At 41.4% G+C, this 17,909-nt stretch overlaps 1 protein-coding gene across 1 annotated transcript in view; it reads left to right on the forward strand.

Moving 5' to 3' along the window:
- The first annotated feature begins 1,197 nt into the window (after positions 1–1,197).
- The window catches only part of Tprg1 (tumor protein p63 regulated 1), a 137,607-nt gene continuing 120,895 nt past the window's right edge, over positions 1,198–17,909 (forward strand). Inside the window, exon 1 of the mRNA XM_036203223.1 lies at positions 1,198–1,419. The gene's annotated coding sequence lies outside the window, so the exon portion shown is untranslated. The remainder of the gene's footprint in view (positions 1,420–17,909) is intronic.

Here is a 17,909-nt window from a genome sequence, read left to right on the forward strand (position 1 = left end):
AAGGCGACTTGATGACAGTGTTAGAGATGACACCAAGAGAAACGCCAGTTTCTGAGAAACACTTCCAACAGCCAGTTGGTGGTGATGCACACCTTTAATCCCAGCACTGGGGAGGCAGAGCCAGGCAGATCTCTGTGAGTTCGAGGCCAGCCTGGTCTACAGAGCGAGATCCAGGAAAGGCACAAAACTACACAGAGAAACCCTGTCTCAGGGGAAAAAAAGAGTGGAACCCAATCAGACTCCTTTCTCACTGTGTTCCAGTGTGGCCAGCCATCAAATAAATGGAATATGATTTTAGCAGTTTGATGAATGCACTTTAAGATTTACGATGGAAATTGAAATTCAATCCTATGCATATACCACTTTTGTTCTCTGGTCTATCTTTTTCCAGAAATTCACTTCCTCATGCCATTCACCATTTGTTTCAGACCAGCTTTCCATACAAGGCACACTTACTTAGGTTTCAAAATGTATTTGATGAGTTTCCATGTAAGATTTTAGCATTGTTCCTGTGTGGAAGATTGTCCTACAGTCACACTCAGCATGTCTTTTAAATTCTATCTACATCTCTGAAGAAAGAATGATACATAAGTGATTGGTTTGAAATCCAGAAAACAAACAATAATAAGAAAAAAAAAAAAGCTCAGGAAGGCAAAAATATCACTGAGAATCCATTAAATGAGAAATCAAGCTTCATTAACTAGGTATCAATGGATCACCATTCACTCAGCCTGTAGTGATTTCTTGCTACCTGCTGGGGGCATTGTGGGAAGTGGATGGGAGAATAGAATGTGGCCATTGCTGTCACCGTCTCCAGACATGCTTCATGGGACAAGTTGATGGGAAGACTGATGAGAGATCCTGGGTGTGCATGTGCTCATTTTCACGGAGACAGGCTTCCCTGTGTGTCTTCTACACTTCTGATACAGCAGTCAAGGGCCTCTCACTGACCATTGCCAGTGCGTTATTTGATAACTAAAGTTAACCATGGTCTTTAAAGTCATTTAGTTTTAACTATTCAGAAGAGTGAGGCTCCTCCTTCTCACCTCAGTCAGATTTCAATCAGAGAGGAAGTTGGCAGAGAACTACAGACTTTCTTGAGAGAGAAGAGCTAGGTGTGTTGTTGCAGAACCAGAAAGACTCCACCCACAAACCTAGTTCCTTGCCTCTGACACCGGAGTTCCACCCTACAAACATTCTTACTCTGATTTTGCCCCTTTGAGAGAGTGTGACCATTCAGCTCTCAGCTCAGCTCCAAAGGTGCAGCTCTGTATCAGTGGGGTGACAGCATTTGGACATTCTCCTGCTGGACTTCCTCTGAGCCAGGGACACCTGCACTAGCCAACATTTGTGGTCTACCTCCCCTTGTCTCAGAAGAAAAAAAGAGCCTTGAGGACACACATACTACTGCCTATCCAGGTAAGACCAAAAAGCATGTTTCTACTTCCACAAAGAAGCCCAGGTCTTTCTAAATGTTGACACCCCTGTTCCTAAGCTCGGCTTCAGGCCATGTTGTATGTTGACCCAGGCTCACAGTTTTGTTTGTGAAATTCCTCCATCCTTCTTTACTGTGCAAGGCTGATGTCCACAGTCTAGACGCTTTCAAGTTATAAAGTCAGTTGACATACTCATCTAGCCATTTTTTTTTTTTTTATTATTGTAACTGCTCTGTGAGCTTGATAGGACTGGTATAGTTCTCTCCATTTTACTGTGGCTCAGAAACTGAGGCATGGTCAGTAGAGGTGATGTGCTCATGTGTGACCCATTGGTTAAGAACAAGAGGAAATCTGCCTTACCCTTCTCACTCCTCTGCTTTACCACCTGAGGTTGTTCTGTCATGCAAACAGCCAAGACACTTGAAGGATCTTGCTGAACTTTTAATGATAAACAAAGGGTGATTACTTCTTATTATCATGAGGGCTCTTTTTGTTTGTTTGTTTGTTTTCCAAGACAAGGTTCCTCTGTGTATCCCTGGCTGTCCTATAACCCAGAATCCAGGCTGGCCTTGAACTCAAGAGATGCACCTACTTCTGCCTCCTGAATATTGCTGGCGTTAAAGGCATGCACCACCATGTCTGGTCCTGCTTTTTAAAGTTGAAGTGAAAGAGCTTTTATAATAGATAGACCTCATCACATCCAGCTGTTTTTAGACACCAGGTAAAAGGATGAATGTAAAAGGAATGAACTTGCATACTGAAGAGTTATATACAAATGTGAGATTACCACAGAGATCCATAGCCAAATATTATGTGGGGCTCAGTGAACACCAAGGAAGAGGAAAAGTAAGGATTATAGGAGCCAGAGGGATCCACAAGAAAATGGCTCACAGAATCAGCTAAGCAGGGCTCACAGGGGTTCTCAGAGACTGAAGCACCAATCACAGAGCCTGTATGGGTCTGAGCTTGGTCCTCTGCATGTACATTATGGTTGCATTGGATGATGTTCTTGTGGGGCTTCTAATAGGAATGGGGTCTGTCTCTGACTCGTTTGTCTGCTTTTGAGACCCTTTTCCTCCTACTAGGTTGCCTTGTCCAGCCTCTATATGACGGTTTGTGCCTACATTTATTGTAACTTGTTATGCCAAGTTTCATTCATATCCTTGGGAGACCTGTTCTTTTCCAAAAGGAAAATGGGCTTGGGGGAAATGGAATTGGTTGAGGAGGGATTTGGGGGGGCTGGGAGGAGTGGAGGAAGGGGAAATTGTGGTCAAGATGTAATGAGTAGTAAAAAATAAAATAAAAACAAGACAATAAAACAATTCTTAAAAACATAAGAAGTGAGATGACAAAGTGGAGCTTGCTGTGTGCTCTGGGTCTCTGTGGAAGAAGATTCGAACCTGGGGCTGCATGACACTCTACTAATGCTGCATTGGAAAGGCATGAATCACAGAGTCCTGGGGAAACAGTACCTTTCAGTCTCACTGTGAGATATGGAAAATCAATCTCAGTGATGACTAGGAACCCCAAATCCTCTCACAGCACCTCCTACAATTTCTCATCGGCCAGCATCTATGATAGCTTACACAGCTGTCTCTCTGTGTTTGGCACTTTCAAGAAAGTCTTCCCCGTGAGTGATCCTGAAGTTTACTTTATGTCGTGCTAGATTTAATTATCATTTCCCCCTTCGTTCTCAAAGCTGTCTATCAGTCTTAGTTCCTGAAGCATATGTCCCTGCAGTGTGTGAGTTTATTATGAAAATGCTGATATTCATTTCTGCAAGACCATGGCAATGAGTCCAGGAAGAGCCCTAAAGAAATTAATCAATTGCCTTATACAAAATAGAGAAACGTTATTTCCAGAAAGATGATATGATGTTCAGGGCATTATGCCACCGGGTACTGAGAGAACCATTAAGTCAGATGCGGGTCTCTTATACCTTTGCTGACATAGCATGCTGAGTATCTGAAAGCAGCAGCTTGCTGGTTCAGTATGGGGACCACATTAGCCTATAAGATTCCTTCAATTATAGATTTTAGATGCTTTGTACACTGCATGGCATCCAGTAGAAATGTCATTGTGCTGTATAGAGCAGGAGAAATTCCCAGAGAAGTAATATTTGGGGATGGTACATTTTTCAAGCCAAAATTTGATATTATTCTTTAGATATAGGGCAAGGAGACAGACAAGAAATGATGCTGTCCCTGCTTTCTTCAGCCGACTTGAAGTTTTCTGAAATCCTTTGAAAGAGGGGTCACCTAGCTCATAGCTTTAAAACTTATAAATGAGTTGAATTTGACTCAATAGAAGCAAATGGCAGGTTCAAGTCCAAGAATTTGATTAACCTAGTGTTGCAGTCTGGCAGATACAGTTGAATCCAGTGTGTAAAAGTATTTTGGTTGTACTTAAGTATTGAGCAAAATCAAACAAGTTGCAAGTATTTAATGAAAGTATTTACCAAGCACAAGACAAGTATTTCATTATTCAGAGTGGTTAGGAGGTTTGACAATGCTGGATCCACTTCCTACATGGATAGAGTATGCAGGGGATCTGTGAGGAATGTGTCCCTTGTAGGAAGAACACACATTCCTCAGAACTGCATATAGCTCATCCTTCCTTGCTGAAGTTTCCAAATGTTTTGAGTCTGATCTCTTCCAACCTCTTAAGTAGCAGAGTCCTTAAATCACTCTCTCTCAAAGGAACGCTGGCTGGATATGGTGGGCCAGCCCACAGGTCAGCGTCAGGTGAGGAGTGAAGTGAATTCTGTTTATAGAGGAGGCAGAAGAAGAGGCAATGATCCAGTGGTACAAACCACTGAGCTGGGTACCACTGCAGACTATTTTCTTGAACTAGATAGAAAGATTCAATGATCTGGAAGCTGAAGTATTATGCAGGATGACAGGCCTGCAGGGTGGTCTCTAGGGAACCGCAGACAGACAGGAGAGAAAGCTGACAATTGCAGACGCGTGCTCTTTACACAAAAGATCAATTGCCTAGGAATAAGAAAAGGGATTATGATGAACGATAGTACAGAGGAAGTGACAAAAATTGCCAAGATTTTGGAAAGTAAACCAATAATATGTGTTATGGTTGTTAATACAGTATGGTTATAAACACAATAATTACCGCGTGATTGCTTCTGGTACATGTAATTCTAACAATGAGGATTTAGGGTAGAAGATTTTGATGCCCATTATTGAAAATGTGAAAAAGCAAACAAATAACAAAAAGCAACAGCACAAGGGAAGGAATAATAAATAGTGCAAAAAAAAATAAAGAAGGCTAATACAGTGAATCCACAGAATCAGGAGAGTCATGGCACGTGAGTAGATTGCCATCTGAGATGCTTGAGAGAAAAAAAAAAAATATTGGACATGAGTTTTAGACAGCTCCAGATAAGAGAGGCACGGACTGTAAACATCATTGCAATCCCAGGCTGCCTGACATGCCTTTGAAGAGTCGGATGAGCTCACTGTGTCTCTGGACAGTGCTAGTGAACTGAAATAGAACCTGGCTGAAGATCCGCGTCTGGCCCAGATTGCCCACCAAGAGCACTAGATCACGTGAGGCGTAGTGGGTTTAACGAGCATTGTCACCTTCAACTAGGCACTGAGCCAGGCTCATCGCTATTGAAACCCATAGTTTAGCTGTGACAGAACACCTGTTCAAGTGTAGTTTAAATCTACTCTAAGGTTCCAGGGAAATTAGCATGCAAAAACCATTCAGGACTCGGTATTTCTAAATATAGTAACCAAGGCTAAGAAGGTGGTAAATATACCCTTCTTAGAAATACAGATGAGAATATCTTAAATGCATTGAGCAACTCCTAGGGGTGGTTTTTAAGGTCTGATGAAGTTTTTCTCTTCCTCCTGACATTCTTGTGGATTATTTGACAGTCAGCAAAGTGCTGTTACACAAGTTCCTCTGAACTTTTCATTGTGTGTGATTTCAGGGGTGACTGCTGCTTAAATTATCTTCCTGTCTGGGTGGCAGCTGTGGGAAACAGAGCAGGTTTTTGGATGACCCGGCTTTGAATTATTCCTTAAGAGAGGTCGTCGAGAAACTTGAGTGTAGGTATGTGGTCCGCAGCATGCCTAGGGGGTCAAATGAAGGCTCTCATCTTGCAGATGGCGGCACTGATCACGGAGCAAGCTGGTAATTAGGCCAGCGCTTCCTCATTTTTCCATGCATCCTTGTCTGCGAATACACTGCAAATGTCTACCTTAGGGGAGGTTGGTGGGGGCTGTGATGTAGAGCAAAAGGAAGTATTCGAATAAGATCTATTCACATAATGCTCTTTTTGAGTACCTGCTAAGTTAAAAAATGCTACACTTTCATTTGCTAAAAGCCATGTATTGAATATTCTAGGTGTGGGAAGCAAGGTTTCATCTACTCTCAACCCTGTAAGTAGGTTTTCTGTTTTCACGGAAGTGAGACAGACAGAAAATGATAGACATCAACATTTAAGATGTATGTGTGACATAAAGAAGGTGTAGGGTAGACTGGAGGTGGACAGGCAGAAGTGTGAGGGTGAATGGTGTGTCCCCATGGACAAGCACTCTGCCCTGTAGGTAAACAGAATGTTTGGATTCTTGTGTCTGGTTAACTGAATGGGAAATAATAATGTGGTGAGAGATCAAGAATGGTCATGTGACTCTTCCTGAGTAACTGGTTTCAGAATGAACATTAAGAGTTTCCTTTGGATCAGCTGAAGTTTGAGAATTTGAGTAGTCAATATGTGGAATTCAACGAAGCTATTTCCATCCTTTGTAGTGGGTGTCTGTTTGAGCCATGCTGTGAAGCCCCGCCCCAGTGAGGTAGCAGGTAACTGTTACGCTTGCCTATGACCTTGAGGTACATGTCCCTGGGGTGTGGCCACTGGGGGATCCTTAAAAGCTGGGATGCAAGTCTGTGTTCTCTGCTACCTTGTGGTTTTGGAGGCTAAAATGGACCAGGGCAGAGCTTGACAGAGAACAGCATTGGACCGTGCCTCATCCTTCTAAGATCCTTCGACAAATTCCTTTGTTCTATCTTGTGAGTTAACCCCCAAATAAATTCCCTTGCTCATTAAATAGACTCTGTGGATTGCTAGCGATATAATCCCAATAATCCTTCCCTATGTATTTAAGTAAAAGATTACCAAATAAGTTAGAATAGACATACATAAGAATGGCTGCTTCTGGGATGCTGCCATGTCTTTGAGTTATGAAAGTTGAGGAGGACACAGCTAGTGGGGGACCAAATGGGAAAAGGATTGGCAGGAGGGTCCCTCACTAGCATAGAAGAGGATTTGATCACTGAAATCATTGATGATTTTCATCCCATCATAACAAAGAGATGGTTTTCACTTGTAGTTTGTGTAGACAACGCATTATCTTCTCATCTGCGTTCTAGCACACACCACCCTTAGTCCACCTGTTCACCGCTCACTGCCCACTCTGGTTCCCTGAGAATAAAAGAGGAGCTAGAGGAGCAGAATCCAGAGGGGTGGCCAATCCTACACAGTGTGCTGAGCCTGGGACCAAGGGAGAGACATGGGTAGGATGCTCCTCAGAGGGAGAGTCCGATGTGTGTGAGAACTGGATGGAGCAGTCTGCAGCGTTGAAGCTCAAGAGGAAACAGAGAGGTTTGAAAATGGTGGTTATAGATACTCATCCAAAGGAGATGGTGTGAAAATGGGAAATCGGTACTGGCTGAAAAGGAAGTGTCTGTTGGGGTTGGGGTGTTCCTTTTCTCTAAGGTGAGAGAAAGATGCTAGAAATATACTTGCAAAGAGATTATAGTGTGATCAGTACACATAGATAAAGACATCTTATTTAATATTTTATAAACCGTGTGGAGCAGCTGAGATGAGATTACCATCATATAATTCTTTCAGTCACAGAAAATCAGGCTCAAGAGCTTAAAGTCATCTGCTCAAAACCAATGGCATATGGGACTTAAGCCCGAGTTCTGGAAACTCAAGTTTAAGGTTCTCACAGTGAAGAGTCTACCCATGTGAGTTTGGAAATCACTTAAACTTTAGAAATCTCTAGATGACATCACTGAACTGCTGTCGGGGACTCTTTTCTAACTCCCAGGGAACTTAACACTTCTCAGCAATTTCTCCTGAACCAAAGGTACTTTTGCCATAAGTGAGGGATATTTGGAGCCCTAGAAAGAAACTGAAAACTTAGCATGTACAGCACCAAGTAGGGCCAGTCAAAGCTTCAAGCTGACTACCTGTGTGTTGGAGTGTAGAAATGAAGTTTCATGTGCTGATGCTCATGGACTGGCTGCCCTCTTTGTCTTCTAGAAGAGGATTTGTATCTGCTACTGACATCTTTGGTATACTCACATGCTGTCTGCAGAAAGGCCACACACACTGATCTCTTCCCACCCAGCTCCAATCATGTGCTCCTGGGTCTTCAAGTCTACTTGACTCACAGGTGGGATATTACCATTCTTTATAAGGGCTGCATGTAAGTCTAGACTATTTTGACATAGCCCTTCAGCTTCAGAATAGGAAGCAAGCTTTATACACCACTCACCATTCTTCCAGTAGGGTGGCTTTCTTCTCCTATCATTGATGGCTCCAAAAAGCAACATTCCAGGAGAAGTCATCATCCTGGCCTTCAGCTTTGGGTATCTTTCTACTGGTGTGCCTTGCAGAAGAGATCCTATATGCATAAGTAGTCATTATGACTCTGTGTGGATCATCTCGAACATTCTTGATATACATTTTCCAGACATCTACTGCCTTAACCAATCCGTTGTGTTATCATGCATCTTCAGACCCAGTTCTTTGACAGTATACTACTTCTTAATGGCAGAAACAATCTGTGTGTCTTCCTAATTGTCACTTCTCTCTCTAGCACAAGAAACCTGTGCTTTGCCAAGAGAAGGTTCCCCAAAATGTGTTTTAATTAATTAAATAATTGAGGGGCTCTCTTACATCATTTGGAGTAACATGAGGGCATTTAATTTATGCCATACAGGAACAGAAAAGAGGAAAGTACCTAAATTCAAGGCAGTCTTATATGCAGAATTAATTAATTAGGCAAATCAAATCTAAAGCTTCAGAAATCAACTAGTGCAATTCATTTTCCTCTTGAGTCAGGGAAGCATAAATTTGAATAATTTATGTTTATACTTTGAAAGTCTGACATCATCATTACACATGCTTTTAACTGAGAATTGTATTGTTGTGATTATTAAAATTTGATGATATCATAAATATGTATGCGTGAGTCTACTTAGCAGATGAACTTTTGTGGTCAGTAAGATGAAATAAAGCTAGTAATGACAAAAATGTCTATACAAACCTACATACCTCAACTTTTCAATCTCACAACATAAAAAGGAAGTTCTGTCTATTACTATCATTGTTGGTTAGTTTGTGTTCTGTTTTGAGACAGGGTATCATGATGTAGCCCTGACTAGCCTGAGATCTATGTAGACCAGGCTGACCTTGAACTCACAGAGATAATGCCTACCTCTGCCTCTGAAGGGCTGGAGTTCAAGGTGTGCAGAATCATATCTGGCCAAATACTGAATATTGAAACAAATGTTGGGCAAGCATTTTTGAATGATGAATTAAAAATTGGAAGCTGAAAAAAAAACTTCTGCAGATCTTCATAAAGCAGGCCTTTGTGTAATCTATGAAAGTCTAAATCAATGATGTTTTATAGATAGCTTAGCAGTTAAGAGTAACTAATATTCTTGCAGAGGACCAAAGTTTTGTTTCCAACACACTTGCTGGGCAGTACACAACCACTTCTAACTCCATCTCTAGGGTATCCAGTGCTCTTGGCTGGCTGGCCTTCATGGCTACCCAGACACATACATACACACATAACTAGAAAGGCAATATTCTTAAAATGTATGGTAGGGTTTGGAGGGAAAAAAGAAAAGAGAGAAATAAAATTAAATTATAGCCTGAAAAGAAATTTTTAAAATTTAATTGGTAAGTCATTTCAAAGAATGCAATTTGGTCATAAACAAATCCTAAAAAGTTAAGGTGTATGAGAAGTTTTATCTATAAGGCTATTTAGCACATAGTCATTTAATCAACAAGGGAAGGGTGTTAGTAATTAATAATAGAGGATAAATTAAATAGCAACATATGGTTGTATAATGGGATCCTATATAGCCACTATCAGTATTGTAAGAATTTATTTATTTGCCTCCATCTTTATTGAAGTACAACTGACAATAAAAATAGCATATAATGGTGGTCATGGCATACAATGGGATGTTTTGACATATGTAAACATTATGATATAATTACAACAACTAAGCTAAAAAGTCATCTATTACATCACTTTGTGGGTACAGGTATGTGTCATGAGAGCATGTGATATGTATGTACCCTCTTACCAATGTTCAAGAATAAAGAACTGACTATTTATTCATTAAGTGATGCAGTAGCTTCTAGTGGTATGGAGAAATAAAAGAGTGGGGCAGAGGGGCCTTTGGTCAACTTAAAACTCTGCCACTTACTCTCTGAGTGACCCCAGAAAACTGCTTAATCTAAGATTGTGTTCGCTAATCTGTAAGTGCAGATAATTATAGGGCCTGAGCCACAGAGCTGTGATGAGCTGAGTCACAGAGCTGCCCCAATTAGTGTTGATTTCCTCCTACAAGTGTAAAAGGTGGTGTATGAAGCAATATTTACAGCGGGTCTCTACTTTTTAAGTAGAAAAAAAAAATAACACCGTCAAAAGGTAACTAGACAAATCTGAGATTTACATAAAATCACTTACTTTTGTTTTTCTTGAACTCATGGTGAGTTCAAGGACAGGTTTCTTTTGCTTTCACATCATCTGCAGCATGGTAAGAAATGTGGGTCTACGTGATGTTCAGCTCAGTCTCTGTGAATCCACGGCGCAGTGGCACAGACTCCGTTCACTTGTTCTCATTACTTAAATCTCAGCATCTTCTGAATTCGCCCACCACTGCAGTGGCTGGCAGTGGTAGACACTCACTTCCTCTTAGCCTCCGTCCGTCGTCTGCTCTTCCAAAGATGGGACCCACTATGAGCACACAGTAGCAACTATTCCTCTCAGAACCCTTGGTGTTGGAGGTGGGTGTGAAATACAAGGCAGCATAGAGGATGTGTCTGACCCAGAGGAGCTTTCGTTTCCTCCAGAGAGACATACCTTAGAGTCCAGGTGATGGCTAGAGAGCTCTTCCTTAGGAGGCTCAGGGTGCTTGTCTGACACGCCTGTTTGGAAGCCTTCTTTTATGACACTTGTACCAGAGACAAACCTCGACCTTGATACTTTATTGTATTAATCTCCAACACTTTTTCTTTGATTATTTTCTATACTTCAGAGTTTTAAAATAAAACCACAGTGTATAAGAATCTTTTGACCATAGTTTTTCATGCAATATTATTATTTGACTCTGTTCACATTTAACTATCTCCAGAGATTCGGTTTTTACTATGACTGATATACACAACCTGATATAATAGTGCCTTTATTTCATTGTTTTCTGGTTTTTCAAGACAAGATTTCTCTGTGTAACCTTGGCTGTCCTAGAACTTACTCTAGACTCTCAGAGATCTACTTGTCTCTACCTCCTGAGTGCTGGGATTAAAGGCACATGCTACCACCAGCTGACACACTTTTTTTTCTAAACCCCTTCAATTTAGGATTGATGCTTACCTCAACCTCCTACTAGGTTCTATACTGCATGCAATCAAATCTGGCTTTGATTTATTATTCAACTTAGTAGGATAAGCAAGAAGCAATTATCTCATTCTTGTGCTGTGGGAGATAGACCTTAAATGGAAGCTTTGTAAAGGAATCTCAGAAGCCACGGCTGGTTTATTACAGAATCAGCCATGGCCCACCATGTTGGAGCCAGTGGAATAGGAGGAGAATTTCCTCTGGAAAAGGACCTATCTTAGATTGTCTTCTAAGTGCACTGGTTTCATAATGAACCAGACAGGAAGTTCCCATCATACAGTGCCTCCTGCTTCAGAAAAGCACAACACAGGTAATTGCTGTCTTGCTATATTTCCTGTTCCTGCTATACATTGGTATAAGTTTATCTGAACACGAAACAGAAACAGACTAGAGAGTTTTGATTTGTAGTGGGATAAAAATGTTAAAAATAAATATATTTCAACACCCACAGTATTGTTTTCTTTATTTGCAAGTGACTTTAAGCTTTCTACATTAATTTGGGAACTCCACCCTGGCCTGGGAAGAGCCCTAGGCTAGCTGTTGGAGGGAATCTTGCAGGCAAGTAGTAGATGAGTAGCTTCCTCAGCAAAACAATAAAAAAGGATGCTCAGAGGAGAGAAACAGCCTTTTCTGAACTCAGAATTCCAGGCTGGTGCTAACCCAGGGACTTCGCCACCATCACTAAACTTCATTTCTTGGCTCCTGATTGTTGACGTATTCCTCGGATCTATACAATTGATTATCATACCCCTTCTAGCCCCACTACCCAAAAAGCTATGTTCTGAATTCCTACTAGATTTTAATATTCTGCTTGTTGTTTTCAGACCCACTAGCTCGTACAGTCATTACACTGCTCCCTAAGGCATATTGTGGATCCACTTCACATTTGGGAAAACTGAAGTCGAGGGGTTTTAACTGTTGTATGACCTCAGGCAGCTGGTAAGTTATGGAGCCTGGATTCAAGCCCATGTCTATCTGACTCTGAAACTCTCTACTCTGCCATGCCATCTCCTGAAAAAGTATTGATCACCCCAAATGAATCAATTTATGTCTTCACTGCCTTTTGTCCATTATCTTGTGAAAGGGCTGGCTTAATTAATTCTCCTACCGTCTGTGTCTTCAAATTGTAGGTGAGTGATCTTGACATGTAACCCACAAAGTGGCGCTTAAATCAAAAGCGCAGACGTCTTTCAGGCCCCAATGGAGACAGAGCTCAGCTCTATGGCTTTGCCTCTCCACCCAACTGCTGACCAGCGTGCTGCAACAGATTAAAACACTGACAAACTGTTGATGAAGCAGGACTTGAATCCTTACAAATACAAACAATGCCGCCATACTACAATGAGGATGTGTTTCAGGAGAGACAATCTGACCTCTTTTTGTTTTTCAAGAACTTCACATGTGAATGCTACATTTACACCTTTTCCCCTCTAACTCTTCCCATGTCTCTCCTGTTCCCTATCAAGTTCATATACTCTTATATATTATATATTCCAACCTGCAGAGTCCCTTTGCTTACATGTGTATGTGTTTGGGGCTGGCCACTTGGGATTAGATAATTTATAATGGGGTTTATTTCTGTAGAAGACTTATTCTTCCTCTCTCAGCAGCCATTGGTTGCTCATAGCTTTTCATCTAGGGGCGGGGCTTTGTGAAATGTCCCCCATTCACATTGACACGTCAGTTGTTGATGTAATTGTTCAGATCTTATTTACGGAACCATACTGTTGAGATTTCGTGAACGCAGGCTCTCTGTCATGTGTAGAAGACACTCTTCTGAAGGGAATATCCTGGCCTTCTGACTCTTACAATTCTTCTGCCCCCTAATCTCTGAGCCTTAGAGGTTGTATCAAAGATGGAAGGAAAGAATGGGGGGATTTCAGTCTGCTCAGTTTGAGCCTGATTGTTTAAGGCCAAGGTCTAGGTCAGGGTGAATACTGATTTGGTCAGCAATCTTGAACTGCTCTTTATCCCAAGCTTAAAACACAGTTGCTTCTACCTCTCCCTTCTCTTCCATATCCTTCACTAGATAAGACGTTCACTTTGAACACTCACATCCTGCCAAGCCAAGGTGACCAGGCTATCTGGAACCCAAGTTCTTTCTCAGGGGACTGGTTTCGTGGAAGTATTGAACTTGTCTAAGACATATCATTTCACAATATGCTCATATCCTTTACATAACAGGTTTGGAGCTTCTTGGTCTGCAAATGAATTTCATAACTCCTTGTGCAAAAAGCCTTTCCCAGCACACATTGTCTTTACACATCTCTCCAAAGCTACTGGATTTGACTTCCTGAAACAAGAGTTTATATATTAAAGAGCAGCAAAATAAGTTACCAATCTTACTTTCCAAGTTTCATGTATACTCCCTCTCTGGTATTCACTTTGCTCTGATTCTGACTTTTGATGCTTTTGAGATTTTTCTGAAGATCAGGTTTTGATACATTTTCTGTGTGGAACAGATTTTTCCATAATGGAATGTTCTGAGGGAAGGAAAGTCTGTGCTGAGAATGTGGGTGCTCAAAGAACAGCATTTCACATCCTCGATATTTTTATGAGCATAATACTTTTTCTCATTAGGCATTCTTTATGGAATTCTCTGTGTAGGAATTAGAAAATACAATAAAAGAGAAAAAAATCTGTCCTTCCACAACCCATAGAAGACTAGCACCAACATTTTGATGAATGTAATAGTAAACTTTTTCTCTATATATTTGTATTTTATCTTTTTAAGCCTAATGTTACACTAGGCGGTATGTCCTATTTTGCTGTTTGAGTAAAAATAAAAGTATACTGGGGCTCTTTTCTACAATTTCTATACTGTTTATTTTAATGGCTGTATAATATTCTACTTACACTACATTTGGATTACTTTCAGTTTCTGCTTGTGTAAATTAACTATGAAGGAGACATTATTGCTAATAGTAAAGGAAGTGGAATAAAGCATACACTTGGACTTTTACCACAGGTATATGACAAGTTAAAAACACAGCTGTAGGTTAACCTCATGTCAAGTGATTCTCTCTTTTCATGTACTCAATTATCTCCAAATAGCTTATGAAGATTTGGTAACCGATCAACCCATTTTTTTCCTCTATTGTGAGTCTTAAACCTACAGTCAGGAAAGATTTGTAGTAAAACAATGTAGCAATCTTGGAGATGCCTGTATTGCTGGGATGCTGAGCGGGAGTAGCAAGGTCTTCCTGATTTCCAGGTTCTATACCCACAGCCCTGCTACCCAGAGGAGAGCTGGTGTGGACTACTATCTAGCAGTTCCTAATAAGTCTTTCTACCAATGAGGTTTTGGGGGAAAGAATCAGAGACTGACAGTCAAACACAGGGGCGTGTAGAGCCTCCCATTGCCTAGTTAGGTAGGACAGAGAGGAAATCATTAACAGCATGAAGCAAAAGCAGCCCCGAGTTTTAGAAGAAGGCAGTCTGCCCTCATAGCTCACACATTTTGGAGACATGTCTGGTCATTATTACAGCTTGCATGTAGTCTCATTAAACAAAAGGGGCATTCCTGGCCACACTGTGTAATGAGTGCTTTGACTGGCCCTTTGTTCTCCTTACCTCAAGTCCCTCTTGGTCAGCGTGTGACTGATGACCATACATTTACAGAAAGGCTGACCCAAACCAAACATCATCCCTCCCCAGTAATCCAGCCCATACAGCATCACAGAGGCAGAGACATGTGGATGTCTTTGGCAGCTATCTAACTTTCACAGCTCGTTTATTATATCCTCTGGCTTTCATTGCTCATTTCTTTGTGTTCCTAGTAAGTCACCCATAAAAAAACGTAGCCTTCTTTGCTTTCTAATATCCTGAGCATATTTATGTACACAATGCTTACATAGCTATATTTTCTTATCTATGTTTCTTTGGTGTTATTGAGATAAGGTCTCACTGTATAGTCAGGCTAACCTTGAACTTACTACTTGGTCCAGGCTTGCCTTGGTATCATAATCCTCCTGAATGCTCTATCGCACCAGGCCACAGAGGATTTTTATTGTTTTATTTTCTTCCTGGGGGCAGATGTCACTCTTCCCCTCACCCATCTGCCAGTGACAATCAAATGTAAAATTATATTTGGCCTTTGCTCTTTGATGTTCTGAACCATCCACTTTCCTTCAGGCATCTTAGAGAGGGTCTGCAGGGCACTTTCAATGCAGAATTACTATCAGACGTGTGCTCTGAACGTCATTACTTCACCGAGAGCTATTTGTGTTTCTCCACATCCCTTGTCTTTTCTTTCCCTGGGTGGAACTTTCTAGACTCATTTAAATGTCCTGGCATCTTGTAGAACAGGCTGACTCCCAGGTGTTAACCTCCTCCGGCAGGTGGAGCCGAAGTGGATCAAGAGACCTTAAAATGATACTATTCTCAGGTGATCTTGGAGCTGATTAGTCTAAAATGCTGTCTTGTGTAGCACTGGCTATATTAGGAATTTCATACATGTTTCATTATTTCTCTAACATTTTCTCAGTGAGGGTGCCCAACATTGAGAAGTTAACAGCATCTAATGTTAAAACTCCAGGGTTCATTCCTTGACAGTATCCCATGCTCCTCCAGTGCACTTTCTGCTTGACTAGTATCCACTGGTTTCAGGATAAGCTTCTCCTCTGCCCCTTCTGTCCCTAGATCTACTCTCAGGAAAGGAACTGAGATTGTCATTTGCCTCCCAAAGTGGTTACAGGATGAAGCAAGTGTTTTCTTGTTCAGTCTATCTCTGGTAGTGCAAGCTACCTAGACATCACATCCTCTGTGACTGAGTGTACTGTGCCACACCACACAGGGTTCTGTGTTCTATAGGAATCCCTGGGGGTCAAAGAAGGCATGGATCTTTCCCTCACTCAACGAAACTGTTCACAGAACCCAGTGTTCACAGAGCCTTGAACAATGACAAGGAACTTGTTGATGCAACATAGTGGTTGGTACCTGGCAAGCATTCTAAATCGCTTTTTCTCCATTGCTATTTACAACAAGCTTCTGGAAACAAGTATGCATGCTGGATGTTGGATCTAGAAGAAAAGACCTCCAATCTCTTGTCATGTCTGCCCTAATCACTTGAGAAGAGATATTCTCAAGTCTTCATTGCATTTTATGTCTTTCTTTGTTCATTTGTTTTAGTTAGAAGGATTTTGCTCTCTTGCCCAGACTGACCTATATTTCTAGACTCCAGTCATCCTACCAACTCAGCCTTCCACATGTTGAAACTACTGGGTCAAACTGCCAAAGGCATTGACAGCCCTTTGCATTTTCTGTCATGCATTCACCAAGTGAAGACATCTCTGATGTAGTCATTTGTTCAGCTGATACACAAGGAACACATATGCTGTAGAACAATCCTTTTCTATATTATGAATATGTATTACTCAGATTGGTTAATAAAAAGCTGACATGCTGGTAGCTGGGCAGGAAGTTAGGTCAAACTGAGAATGCTGGGAAGAAAGAGGGCAAAGGCAGGAAAGATACCAGCTAGTTGCCCAGAAGCAAGATGTGCTAGAGGACAGGTAAAGCCACAAGCCACATGGCAATTCATAGACTAATAGAATGGGTTAATTTAAGTGTAAGAGTTAGTAACAAGCCTGAGCTATTGGCCAATCATTTATAATTTGTATTCAGCCTCTGAGTTGGTTGGCCAATAGCTCAGGCAGGTACGATAGGAAACGTCCATTTATACACATCCAACATGTTCTACTTGATACTAAAGATACCAGAATATTAATGCAATTTTGTCAAGGTCATCAAGGACTGTAGGAGTGGAGAGAATAAAAAAACTAAGGCCAATGCACAAGGAGCTACAATACACTGAGTCAGGAGCTCTGAAGGGTTAAGTTCAGTTTGTGGGAAGATACAGTGGAAGGGTAAATAACTCATGAGATGAGTGTAATTGGGAAAAACTTGTATCTGCTTCCTGAGCAATGAGTAGAAGGGCAAAGGGAATCATGGCATGAAGGAAATGAGAAGGAACATGTTGAATAGGCAGGACTAACAATGGGGTGGAGTGGTATGGCTGAAACAAGGTATGGATGTTACGGAGGACAGAAGAGATGAGAGAAGAGGTACAGCAGATATGGTGAGACATGAATCTCCACAGGAAGGTAGCTGCACAGATTGTGGGCTCACTATTGTTTGGAGTTTGGATATATGCAGAGTGCAGCAAAGGGGTCAAGAGGGATACGGCCATCTGATTTGTACATGTGGAGGAGTTATCATCCTGTTATATACTATGTATAGGAGAGGTTAAAAGGTAGGGACCCTTTCTGAGTTTCTTTTCCCAGTGCTGTGATAAAATACCCTGACAGAAGCAACCCAGGGGAGAAAATGTTTCTCCTGGCTCATAGGTCCACGCAAAGTAAGTCCTACAAGACAGGGATGTCAAGGAAGCTGAAGCTTAATCCACAGCTGGCCAAATTGCATCCACATTTGAGAAATAGAACAAAGAATGATTGCTAGTGCTAGCCCACTTTCTTCAGTTCATGTAGTCCAGGCTATCAAGAGAAGAGTCCTGCCCTCAATCCAAATGCATCTTCTCACATCAATTAAGACAATACAGTCTCCATAGGCCAATCTGGTAAGTTGACAATTAGATTAATCACCACAGGTGACAATTAAATAGTCAGTCAATGACAAGTAATGGCCTTGATGAGATGAACTAGAAGCCACAGCAATGGAAACGGAGGCAAGGAGAGTTTAGTAAGTGTTCAGGGGTTGGAAGGTAGTGACACTAAGTACTGGGGGTGGGGGGTAAGTACTGGGCAAGGAGAGCAACTCAGGAAGCTTTATGCCAAGGGGA

This window comes from Onychomys torridus, chromosome 12, assembly GCF_903995425.1.
Source record: "Onychomys torridus chromosome 12, mOncTor1.1, whole genome shotgun sequence".
NCBI lineage: Eukaryota > Metazoa > Chordata > Mammalia > Rodentia > Cricetidae > Onychomys > Onychomys torridus.